Raw genomic sequence first — 13,905 nt, forward strand, 5'->3', positions numbered from 1 at the left:
ATGTACAGGCACTGGAGAATGGATGTGCACATGTATACTTGGAACAAGTTAAGTACCATGTTTACCTTCTATATGGTTCTTTGAAGCTTGTTGTCCCCATTTGGATGTGATGATTGGATGATCTTTGGCTGGAAGCTAAATACTATGAAGGTCTAAACCCTTAATGTCAGCATGTTTGTGGTTGCCCATCACTCTCACTGTCTTTGAGTTGCAACTCTTTCGAAGCTGGATATTCTGTTCTGGTCTTTCTGCATCCGTGTGATGATTGTTTTGCTTCTAATCCATATTGTAATATTCTAACCTCTCGACGCAAGGGTATCTGTAGCTGTTCCTCTTCCCCGCTGCTTTATGTCTACAGCTGTTTATCCGTTGTGCTGTTTCTGAGTGGAAGGTGTGGAGGACGAAGATCTAGCTCCCGTATCCAGTGTTGTTCACTGACAACTATATTTCCGGTCGCCCACGAAACCTCCTTACCTTCAAGGATGAGGAACCGGGTTGGAGCCACGAGCAAAGGCCTTAATTCACTGTGAGTGTGTGGATTGTAGTGCTTATGGTGTAGATTTACACGTGTGAAATTCTTTGAAGTGTCTTGCTGAATACATGATTGTGGGGAGTGTAGAGTCCCGCTGGTGTTCGTGCCTTCGACCTGATTTGCCACCCATCCTGGAGGAGGGGGGCAACAGGTTTTATTAATCAGTGTTTGAGTGTATTATACAGAGCGGTGAGTTATGCATCCCCTGCTTTCCTGACTGCCTGGAAGAGGAGCCATACCCGCATACTTACCTTGTCCGGCCTGGAGCTGCCCTGTCAACGATAGGAGCCACACTTGTATACTCACCAGTATCTGGCCTGGAGCCAACTGTTGAACACGTGAAGTCATCCCTCCCTTGCTGTCCTGGTCTGCCTGGAAGAGGAGCCATATGCGCATACCCACCTTGTTCGGCCTGGAGCCAACTGTTGGAAACGAGAAGTCATCCCTCTCTCGCTGTTCTGGTCTGCCTGGAAGAGGAGCCATATGCGCATACCCACCTTGTTCGGCCTGGAGCTGCCCCGTTAATGACAAGAGGAGCCGTACTTGCATACTCACCATTATCTGGCCTGGAGCCAATTGTTGGAAACGAGAAGTCATCCCTCCTTCGCTGTTCTTGTCTGCTTGGAAGAGGAGCCATACCTGCATACCCACCTTGTTCGGCCTGGAGCTGCCCTGTTAACGACGTGAGTCATCTCTTCTTTGCTCTCCTTACCTGGTTGGAAGAGAAGCCACACTTGTAAACTCAGCCTTGCCTGGCCTGGAGTCAATTGTTGAAAACGTGACACTTTGCTTCTTTTGCTGTTCCGGTACGTGTGGAAGAGGAGCCGTACTTGCATACTCACCATTATCTGGCCTGGAGCCAACTGTTGGAAATGAGAAGTCATCCCTGCTTCGCTGTTCTTGTCTGCCTGGAAGAGGAGCCATACCCGCATACCCACCTTGTTCGGCCTGGAGCTGCCCTGTTAACGACGTGAGTTATCTCTCACTTGCTTTCCCTGAACTGTTTGGAAGAGGAACTATTACTTGTACACCCACCATTATTTGGCCTGGAGCCGATCTGTTGAAATTGAGAGACACCTCCCCCACCCCTCTGTTCCTTGGCCTGCTTGAAGAAGTTACTCCCTGCCTGCCTAACATTGTCCGGCTTGGAGCCGATCTAGTAATATAGAGGACTTGTATTCACGTTTTTACCACCGTACAGTTCAAAAAGGGGATCTTCCAGTCATATACTTACCCCGTGGTGTATACCTCAATTGGAGAAGAGGAGTACCAGGATTCTGAGGAGAAGAGGTCGACGAGTGATGATTTATTTAGGAAGTTACTTTTTAAATTAAAGACAAACTTTGTACCTTCTATAGACTTGTCTTGTCTCTGGTGTACTCTGATAGCTCCTCGAGGTGGTGCAGGGTATAGGGGCAGGGTGTAAGGTTCCGGTCCGCCCTGGCCTGTGACAAATACATACAGATGATAGACAACCAAAATGAGTAATACCGCCGCCGCAGGGCCGCGGCATTAACTGCAAATCAGTCGCGTGTTAAATTCATTCGCGAAACTACCGTCAGGTGGCGCAAAGAGACGGATTGCGAACTGAATGTAATTGTAAAATGAGATAAAAGGAGGAGGTAAAACAACAATAACATTATGATATAACATTGTACCATCTTTAAAAAACCATTAAAAAATGTACAGTGAGTTAATTTCAAAATGTAGGATAGTCTTAGGCTACAGTCTACTCATCAAAAATTAAAAGAAAGACCTTTACACAAAGGAACTTATGCTTGCAATTGTTATTAAACAGTCATTAAATAAGGCCTATATATACGGATAAAAAGCTAAATGTTTTCATTTCGGTTCATTCTTGGTTTAAAAAAATCCTTCAGGTTCCATTTGCAGATCGAAATGAGAACGGTCCAGCATTTAGCAATAATTATTATTAATTCTGTTATTATTCTTAATTTTTCAAACTGCTAACACTTTGCATTTTTGAATTATGCCTTTACTGTGTGACCATAAATTTTGTATTTTCTGTTTCAGCTGTTTGATCGCGCTGGTGCCTCGCGCACATTCATTGGAAACAGTATCCGTTCACCGTGCCCATTCGGCGCAAGCAGCTGTCCACTTTGGCATATTTTTGCTAATTATGATTTTTTTTTTTTTTTTCAGTCGATACTGAAACACGCTTGAACTACAAAGCCTATGTTTCCTAATGAATAATAGTTAAGCTTTAAATAGGCAACATCACTAATATGGAAACGTTTGGATTTCTCCCGAATGAGAGCCCAACCTTACCTTATGGTTCGCTTTAAATTATTATTAATTTTTTTTTTGTTTGTTTATAGCTAAACCTATATTATTATATACTGCAATTTTATTTATCCATTAGAATTATATATTTGTAATTATTGTTCTGTTCTGATAAATTTGTTAAATTTAAAGGATTTGTTGTAAAGTGAAGAGAAATAAAAATATCCTGTTGGCACATTATAACATTATTAGGCCAGCCGTTATTATTTCTGAATGTAATAAAATGCAACTTTTACATGACTTATATATATTTTTTCCTCTCACAAACTTTATTTTTTAGCCTGTTTTAAAAAATAAATAAATAAAATAACATGCAGCAAACGAAAATAGGCGATTAATCGGTTAAAATTTGTTACTGTGGGGTAATTATAATTATTATATACTTAGGAACAGAGTCTGGGCCTAATCTAGGCTATCCAGGGTTTTTTATTTTTTTTATTTTCTTTGCATCTGAAAATGACTTTGTGCAGCACATTCACTTCGCACGCTCAACCTGCCTCGCGTGTTGATCAGTTGTAGACGATTTAAAAATGTTTGATATAAAGGTTGCTGTCCCATTTTATACAGGAATTGTTCATTTAAAAAAAAAAATCGAATTATATTGTTAGTTCTAATTATATTGTTAACACAAGTTCATTTAGGCTATTTAACATGCACTGTGACATTTTACCCTTTTTAACTTATAAACTCCTTGAGATTTTAAAGTCAGTTTAATAGTATGGAAGTTCAAGTTTTTAAAAAAAAGTTTTAAATGCTTAAATTATTTCTATGAATTAATAATATGTTATCAGGTTTAATTGCTTAAATTATTTCTATGAATGAATAATATGTTATCATGTTTATTCTTGTAGAAAATAACTGTTTATTCTTTAAGAAAATAAGGGAAAAAATAAGGGACGATCCAAATATTATTCATATTTGTTTTGCTTCACCTATTTATTTAAGCTACAATTATTCTAAAAAAAAAAAGAAACATAATGTATTTAAAAGTGCCATCGGCCTGAGTAAATTTTACCATTATAGAATTGTGACTTTAAAGGTTAGTGATTTAGGAGGTGAAAATAGTGTAAAATTACAAATGTTATGGGATTTTAAAGCATAACAAATGAAGGTCTATGAAACGTTAGCCAATAAAGCATTTTTTTTAAACAATGGCACTTAAAGTTTTGAACTAAAATATTATTTCAACCATATAGCCTGTGAATAAACAAAATGCATACTTTTCAATGAAAGAACACTGAGAGTTTGCTTCTGGTGTTTGGATTCGTACTTCAATATAATGAGCTCCAAGTTTAGGAATAGCCAACACGGGTTTTTTTATCTCTCTCTCTCTCTCTCTCTCTCTCTCTCTCTCTCTCTCTCTCTCTCTATTTAACAGCATTAACTTACAATGAAATACATCTTCCTTCAGGTAGACTGGATGTTTTCCTGCCTTGCTAAATGTTGGGCTCATGATCAGTAAGTTGTATTCGCTCAAATTGATTTAGTTAAATCAAAACTTGCAGTTAGCGCGAGTCCCGCGCGCTGTGAAGCGGGAGCAGCTGATGGAGGACTCCGCTTGGTCTTAAAGCCTTCCGCAAACGCTACGTTCACAAATAACAATGATTTTCATAAAATAATGATTAATTATCAATTGATAATTTGTTATTAGTATGGTCTTTTGAAAACAATAATATGGGCTGCGGGAAAATAATGAATAAAAAGAGTAGGGCTGCTGTGAGTACAGGCATGTTTCAGCCCAGTAACATGAGAACACACCGTTCCTCACAGCCAAAAAACAGACCGAGTTCAGTTCAGCTCGAGGGGGTTGGGGTAGTCCTGTATAGCTTGTGGGGGTTGATATAAATGTGTGAATCTCTTGATCTTTCATATGCACAGTGTCTTATGGGGTATCAAACTTGCAGAACAGGTTTAGATAGGACGATTGCCTCGTCATTTTGGTTTTAGGGCAACTTTGAAGAAAGGTTTTGATCCACTTCAAATGTTGACTACTAGCGCAATATAGTTTATTGTTATTATAACTTAATTTCAGAGGTTCTTGCCTTAACTCAAAAAATAAATAAATAAATGAATAAATAAATAAATTTTATTTTGTTTCGTCTAAACAATATTTTTTAGACTATGAAATATAAATTCGCACAGAATGTAGCCTATACATAACCATTATATTGAACCATCTCTTTGTTTTTCTAAATCCCAAACAGAGTCCAGACATCAGTATGATCCGTCTATGATGTTTTATAGGCTTTTTTAGATTTGGGAATACACATGCGTATACAGACATGACAAAAAACATTTTGGAGTTTTTGGAGACATTATTATTATTATTATTATTATTATTATTATTATTATTATTATTAATTTATTTATTTTTTTGTAGCCTATTTACAATGCACAAACCAGAAGCAACAATATCTGCAGAGAAGGGCTGGCCATTCTCAAAACATAAAATATCAATTTTATTTCAATTTTCGTTTTTGTGTTTCAGAGGAAAAATCAATGTTAAGGTATCTCTCCATTACAGACCGTTCTGAAAGAAGAATTTATACAAACGCGTATAAAATGCTTAAAAAACTTTAACAGAGATGTCTAGAGGCTATTTAATAGGTCTGCCTCCCATGTAAGATTTTTCTAGTTACTAGTCATTCATTTGTCATTATTCAACTAATCGCAGGTTTATATTACATTTACATCTATAATCCATAATGAGCCTTAATATATTCCGCCCTCAAGCACATGCATTAAGTTTGCCCCCAAAGCACAGGCAGAAGTAGCCCAATAAATGTGAAAAAGGAGACATTTTAATTATTTATTAATAAACAAATGTTTTCTTGTCGGCTGCAAGATGAAATTCACAGTGCTGACTCTCTCCACATGAACGCCCCTTTAACCCTCTATGGTACGGAGTTGCCATATGGCAACAATTAATTTATACTCATTTCCTTGTTATTCTGAAAAAACTACGATATATCACATTATGGGAATTAAAAGGGTAGGCCTTAAGGTAGCCAATGATGTGCTGTTTTAAGTCACATGACAACTGAATGTCCTCCCAAAACTCCTTTTCCCACTGTCACCCTCACACAGAAGACACCTGTTGAAGTGCTCCAGAAATTGCTCTATTAACCTAATTTCTAAACATCTTTTCTCAAGGGGGATTTTTTTGCAACATCTTTAGTAAGTAAATTAGATATTTTCATTCATAAACCAATTTTGTCTAACATAGTTTTACTGTAAATTAAGAAAATATCAAGGTTGCCATATGGCAACTCTGTACCACTATGGAAAAATAGGTGTGTTGCCATATGGCAACACTGTACCACAGTGGAATTGCAGTAATGTATTTCCCCATTGGGATTTTTTATAGATAGTAGCATCAATAAAATTATCACAGTTATTTAATGATTTGAAGTGTTTATTGTAGTATAGTTGTATTTCTGTATAAATAACAAAATTATGTCTTCATTTCAGAAAATGAATACAGCTTTATTTTATGGAAAGGGCAATAGGAAGAGTGCAGACTTGGCCTGTCATGGAGAATAAAGGGAAGTGCAAAATACCCTGGCTGCAGGGGGATCGTCCGCATGAAGTGCAGCAAATGTGACTTGCACCTTTGCATCACAGCTGAAAGGAACTGCTTTTTGCAGTTTCATGGGATGTCATGAAATGTGACTTGAGTTTGGGACTGAGACATGTGCACAGTGATGGACTGGGAAAACCCACACTGAGGGGCAGCTGTGGCCTAAAGTCAGAGTGTTGGACCTAGTTACCCAAAGGTCACCGGTTTGAGTCTCGGTGCTGGTAGAGTTGTCGGTGGGTGGAGAGTGAATGAACAGCGCTCTTTTCCACCCTCAATACCTATGGCTGAAGTGCCCTTGAGCAAGGCACTGAACCCCCAGTTGCTCCCCGGGCGCTGGATATATAGCTGCCCACTGCTCCGGGTGTGTGTTCACGGTGTGTTCACATCTCACTGCTGTGTGTGTGCACTTGGATGGGTTAAATGCAGAGCACCAATTCCAAGTATGGGTTACCATACTTGGCAAATGTCACAACTTTCACTTTTCACTTTACTTCAGGGAGCCCCCTATCGTAATACCTGAATTTTATGTTTTTCATGTTCTACATGGTATTAGTGCATGTTCCATGCTACCATACATTTACTTAACTTGTATAAAATACTTTCAAAAAGACTTGTTTTGTTGTTGGAATCTTTGTGGATTTAAAACAATACAAAAGTTGATGAATTTGATATGCATATATGGTACAAAAGCGAATTTTTTGTCCGTTTTGCAAGCATTATTATAATACTTTTAAGTACTATTTTGAAGGTTAAATGATAGGAACCTACTTACTTTTGGTTTGCATGAGTCCCAAGTATAAAAATCTATCAATATCTAAAAGAAATGTCAATTTAAATAGAAAAGATAATCATAGTTTAATAAAAAACTACTTTTCTGGCCATTTTCCATTGTGGTACACTGTTGCCAAATGGCAACGTTTTCCTAAATACCCCCCCAAAAAAAATTTTTACATTTTTTTTTTTGGATTTGTATAATTGAAGCTATTTCATGTAATAAAAACTTATTTAAAAAAATATTTCATGGTTAGAACATAATGCGTACCATAGAGGGTTAAAGAGAAATACAACCTTCACAGATTACATAATGCTTTCGTTCTGAATTGATTCGTTTAAAAGACATTTCAAGCTTTCTGTAGATATATTTCTCATGTATGTGAGACACCACAATTTTAAGTTAATTCATTATCAGGAAAACATTCAAGTGATCTAGAGGGCGCCTCCCTGTCCTGCATGCGCATTAATAATTATCGCACAAACACTTAAATATAAATAATTATTCACATTTTGCGTATGCATTACAACGCAAATTATTTTTTACATGCAATTATCCAAAAAAAAACCAAACAAGATTTTTAATGAAGATAAAACAAATAAGAATAAATGCTGCGCGTGCACTCAGCATCACTCGCGCAAATCTGAATGACATAGCATAGACTTCTTCATGGCTAGTGTTTGCGCATTTAATTTCATTCTAATCTGTTGTACAGATCTGTGTACTAGTGTTAAATGCTACTGTTTTGACAACGTTGATTGTTTCTGACTGAATGTGTATCCCATCAGCAATAACCTGACCGTGGGCTTTTTGATTACTGTCAGTTTAAGATACAGTTGTATATTAGATACAATTGCTATATTGTTTTTTTTAACTAACCAAAAAAAGAAATTGTCAAATCTTTTGCAATTAAAATAATACAAATATAAACCTAAACTGCAACTTCCGACTTTATTAACTTTCTAAAGTGTAAAATTAAGTAGAAAAGACAAATCTTAAAAAGTGTATAATAGCTGAATCTGGCAACATGGAGGCTGCGCCAGTATGGCAGGCCGGAAGGTCCTAAAATAGGGCTACTGACTTGTCGCTGGAATACACCATACAATTGCCAGTAGCTACAGAGTTTACCACTGATAGGCCGGCGGTGCATCTGTATACACACTCTCCTCACGCAGCGAACGACTCACTTTCCTCACGCAGCGGACCACTGACTCTCCTCAGCCGGCGACTCACTTTCCTCACGCAGCGGACCACTGACTCTCCTCAGCCGGCGACTCACTTTCCTCACGCAGCGGACCACTGACTCTCCTCAGCCGGCGACTCACTTTCCTCACACAGCGAATGACTCTCTTTCCTCATGCAGCAGAGACCACTGACTCTCCTCAGACGGTGACTCACTTTCCTCACGCAGCGAATGACTCTCTTTACTCACGCAGCGGACCACTGACTCTCCTCAGCCGGTGACTCACTTTCCTCACACAGCGAATGACTCTCTTTCCTCATGCAGCAGACCACTGACTCTCCTCACCCGGTGACTCACTTTCCTCACGCAGTGAATGACTCTCTTTCCTCATGCAGCAGACCACTGACTCTCCTCACCCGGTGACTCACTTTCCTCACGCAGTGAATGACTCTCTTTCCTCATGCAGCAGACCACTGACTCTCCTCAGCCGGCGACTCACTTTCCTCACACAGCGGACCACCAATCCAACCCTCACCATTGATTTTGTATGGTGGGAAGCTGCGTCTTTGTCATTTCTGACTTATTATATAACAATATACACAACAATGTCTAAAAGATAAGCAATGAAAAAATTTAAAGGCACAGGTCAGGTCAAGGTGTACAGCAAACAGCTAAAACCACAGTACTACGTTTTTATAAGCTGTCGACCCCAGGAAACGTAATCAGCAACAGGAAATGTTACTTAAAAATAAATTATTAACCTATTAATCTTCACTTTAATTTATTTTATATTTATATTATATTATATATTCAAATTTATTTATATTAATTTTATACAGTGGTTGAATTGTAAAATGGTTTTAGGGGGGATAGTGTCAGTTTATTTTTCAGGGGGCGGGGGGTTGGTCCTGTAGCTTATTAAACATAATTACAAATTACAAAATCATAATTTTTAAAAAGGCTTTTATTTAATAAAAAAATTGCCTTATTAAATGAACTATTATTTATAAGCTTTTTTCCTTCTGGTGCCTGAAATGGATGAATTTGGTCAATATTTTGCTAAATATGTTTTTGTGCTGGTAGTAGTACTGGCACCTTGTCTGGTTTAGGCCTGTCATGGATAAATAATGATGACAATAAAACCGCCAGTAGGTGACAGCAAATCCATGTTTTAATAAATTATTTATTGAATCGTTCAAATCAAACTATTCATTCAAAACAGATGATTCAATTATAAAGGAAACAAGTGAGTCCATCTGAATGGACTGTTGAATCACTGGCTCACTCGATTCGTTCAAAATCTGATTCATTCAAGGAACGAAAAACACTAATTGTGCACTGTTGTATAAAATGAATAGCACATTTGTGATCGTAGCACATGTGCTGATATTCAAGTATTGCTTAATGTGCAATGAATATAAAAACGTAAAAACTCATACATGGGTATTTTTTTTTCTTTCATTGCTTGAATTATAAGGACATTCTAACTGTATTTATTCATTCTAACAGGCTTCATTGTGCAGTGAATGCTTTTGGACTCTCAGGACGTGTTTTTGTTTGGTTTTTGCAAAGTCTGTGACTCCAAATGTCAGATCTACTATCGTCTCTCAATCCGTCACAAACAGCATACAGCACAATAACATAATGTCTGGGAATGTCTTTAAATTATAATCAAGGAAAAATCATACATTTTCTGTTGTCTTCTTTTCAAAGGACTTCAAAAGTTGTACTTTAGTGATTTGTCATTCGTGAACGAATCGTTCTTTTTGAACGAATCTTTTAGGTGAACGACTCGTTCTCGTTCATGTAATCCACTGACTCATATTTCTCGTTCGCTGAAATTCCTCCCTCCACAGCAGCGCGGCGCTATTAGCAGCGCATGCGCAGCTCGCTGAACCGTAGCTCTGTGAACTGTTTCATCCTGTCAAACAGTTACTCAACCTCGAGCCAATAGCCTTCGAGTATGAGATGTGACTAAGCATGTGATTTGTTGAATGTAGTGAATTAATACGCCCTTCACTGAACGAGTTTCATATGAGTCTGAACGAAATCGAGAGATCTTATCGTTCGTGAACGAGTTGAATGATTTGGTACATCTCGTTCATGAATGAAATGACTGAACTGGTACATAGCTTATCTCGTTCGTGAACGAAATGACTGAACTGGTACATGTCGTTCGTGAACGAGTTTAATGAATTGATACATCTCGTTCCTGAATGAAATGAACTGGTACATAGCTTATCTCGTTCGTGAACGAAATGAATGAGAGTAAACCGGGTCAGTCGGCCATCTGTCAATCTCGCAAAAAGCAAAGTGTACTGTGCACATACGCTTGTTTTCATATTTAGCATACAGAACATAACTCCACGTTTAATCCCCGATTTATGAATGTGAATATATAATATATGAACTGTCTGACCAAAACAATTAAAATGTTAATTATGCAAGAAAACCTCGTGCTTTGTTCATCTGAACAACTTTAGACTTTATTTATTGAATGCGATTATGCACCCATTTTAATAAAGCCAAATCAGTTTTTTGTAACAAGTGAATACGTTCGTTGCCTTAAGACAACACATAAGACACTCTTTTTCGCCACCTGCTGGCGTATTTTGTGTAATATGAAGAAATGGTCACTGAACGAATCAGTGAACGAATCTGAACAAATCATTTTGGTGAACGAACTGAAAATGAACGAATCTCTTGAAAGAATCATAATTTCCACCACTATGGTACTTGAACCATTTTGCATGAAAAATGATGAGCAGCTTGTTACAGAACCAGGTTCTGATTGGTCATTCCCGGCTATTTAGTTTGTGAATTATCACAAGTAGAGAAACATTTCATTTGCATGGTAAGTTTCACACAATACACATTATTTATATAAAGGGGATGGTATGGGGGATGGTGGTTTTACCAAGGGGATGCATTTTTTCTCCCTTAACACAGTTCAATTTTAGTGATGTGGTGGAAAACAATGAGTTTATATCATATTTTTTAAACATGATATATTTCTTATTTATGAAATTGTATGAATATACATATGTTTAGATTATAATTCAGGTTTATTTTTTATTATTTTTTACAAAATATAGATTTTAAAATATAGCCTAGTGAGTCGCCCGCTGCGTGAGGAAAATGAGTCGCCGGCTGAGGAGAGTCAGTGGTCTGCTGTGTGGGGAAAGTGAGTCGCCGGCTGAGGAGAGTCAGTGGTCTGCTGTGTGGGGAAAGTGAGTCGCCGGCTGAGGAGAGTCAGTGGTCTGCTGCGTGGGGAAAGTGAGTCGCCGGCTGAGGAAAGTCAGTGGTCCGCTGCGTAATTCCCACGACAAGTCAAAAGCCCTATTATTGGAACTTCTGGCCCGCCATACGCCAGCGCCCTCCCTTACCACTCTCACAAGAGCTTCCGACATAAACGACATGCTTTAAGCCATACAGACATTTTTAGCGATTATGTGGTCAGAAAAAAATCATTATTTTAAAGGCTACATTATTTCTTAAGGTAATTTAAACGGTCAAAACAATGTTCCCAATACTTGAAACCTTGGATAACTAAATAATTTCTAGAAAATATACATTTTACCTGCTTATTTTCGCTCCGACTTGTCCTCTGTGAACTGTTAAAAAGTAGTGACTCCTGCCATGCTGCCGCTCCACTGTGCTTAGAAGAGACTGTATCTTTGCGCCAGCGCAGGAATTCCTTTTGTTCGAATATTTAAAATCTTTACAGTTATACATTTAAATGTATATTTATTTTTGGCCAAGATCAATGACATATAAAATATGATATAATATTATGTAAAAAAAAATCTAACTAAAATTTTAATGCAACAGAACTACTTGGTCAAGCGGAAGTTGTTGTCAGAAGATCATTTGAGAATATAGGTCCCATGTGAGACCATCTAGAGTTTGAAGGAAAAAAAAGAAAAGTTTAGCGTTTGTGATTGCCCATGCTAAAATGTGTGCAGTAAAAGAAAAATGCATTTTGATAAATGCATAGGCAGGGTAACACTGTAATATTGATAATTCACACATTTTCATTTAAAAAGTAGTTATTTTGATCAGATCCATAAAACATTAAGCTGTTATATTAATTGCTTAAAAAGTGGCTTAGTTTAAAGTTTAAAGGTGTAAAGATCTATTTTAAGTTTGAAATCATTTTGCCCACATAGATTCCATGAAGGTCCTATATGTTCAAACCTATATGGGACCCACATTGTGAAACACACATGGGACCCACATAAATTGCCCATCTTCAGCACATGCCCACATAGATCCCATGAAGGCCCCATATGTTCAAACCTATATGGGACCCACATAAATCAAGATGGTCCTCACTGCAGAACACAAGATCCAGGGGGTGCGGTTGGATCCAGATCCAACTCTTCCCACCTTACATATACCTAAACCTACCTGTTTCCACCCACTGATCCCTAAACCCACCCTTCTCCACCCCCTGGATGTGGATCCAACCACGCCCCCTGGATCTTGTGTTCTGCAGTGTGGGGGTACTGAATAAATTTCCCATCTTCAGCCCATGCCCACATAGATCCCACGAAGGTCCCATATGTTCAAACCTATATGGGACCCACATTGTGAAAAACACATGGGACCCACATAAATTGCCCATCTTCAGCCCATGCCCACATGGAACCCATGCTGGCCGGGTATAACCCATATGGGGCCCACATATCAATGCTGGCTGGGAAGTGTCCCCAACTAAGCAAGCCAGAGGTGACAGCGGCACGGAAACAAAACTCCATCGGTGACAGAATGGAGAAAAAAACCTTGGGAGAAACCAGGCTCAGTCGGGGGGCCAGTTCTCCTCTGGCCAGACGAAACCAGCAGTTCAATTCCATCATACAGCAAAGACAAATTGTTCATGTTACTGTGATTCCTGTGGTCTAGTTCCGTTGGCCGTTTAGGAGACAAGGTCTTCCCTGGGGATCTGTATCTGGGGCTCATCTAGTTGTCCTGCTCTCCACTGACATTCAGGGCTATACAGGTCCTCTCTAGGTGCTGATCCACCATCTGGGCTGGATACGTTTAACTACAGTAAACATCTGTTCTGATCTGAGCTGTCAGTCTGAAGGGCTGGCTAAGCAGCTTTAAGGGTATTGATGGAAGCAATCTTATCCATCAATGTTTTTATCATATTTCTGTATAGGATCCATACATACTCTTTGACTAAAATGCGATTATCTCTTATTTATTGTTCAAAATGTTGCCTTTCAAGTGTTGATAAAAATAAAAGATGCATGAAGCTAGAATAAAATGTTTATTTGTTTAAAAGCAGAGGCTCTGTTCTTTTGACATTTTGCATAATCAGATTTTCATACAACAAAGTATTTTGGGGGCCATGACAATTTTGTGAAAATTGTCTAAATTGCTGGCAGTGACTGGCAACTTTTTTAAAACATTGATGGGAAACAATGTTCTGGTGACATTTTAAATTGCAGAGCCAGATAAAACCTTTTTCCACACACACACACACACACACACACACACACACACACACACACACACACACACACACA

Source organism: Cyprinus carpio, chromosome B4, assembly GCF_018340385.1.
Source record: "Cyprinus carpio isolate SPL01 chromosome B4, ASM1834038v1, whole genome shotgun sequence".
Taxonomy (NCBI): Eukaryota; Metazoa; Chordata; class Actinopteri; order Cypriniformes; family Cyprinidae; genus Cyprinus; species Cyprinus carpio.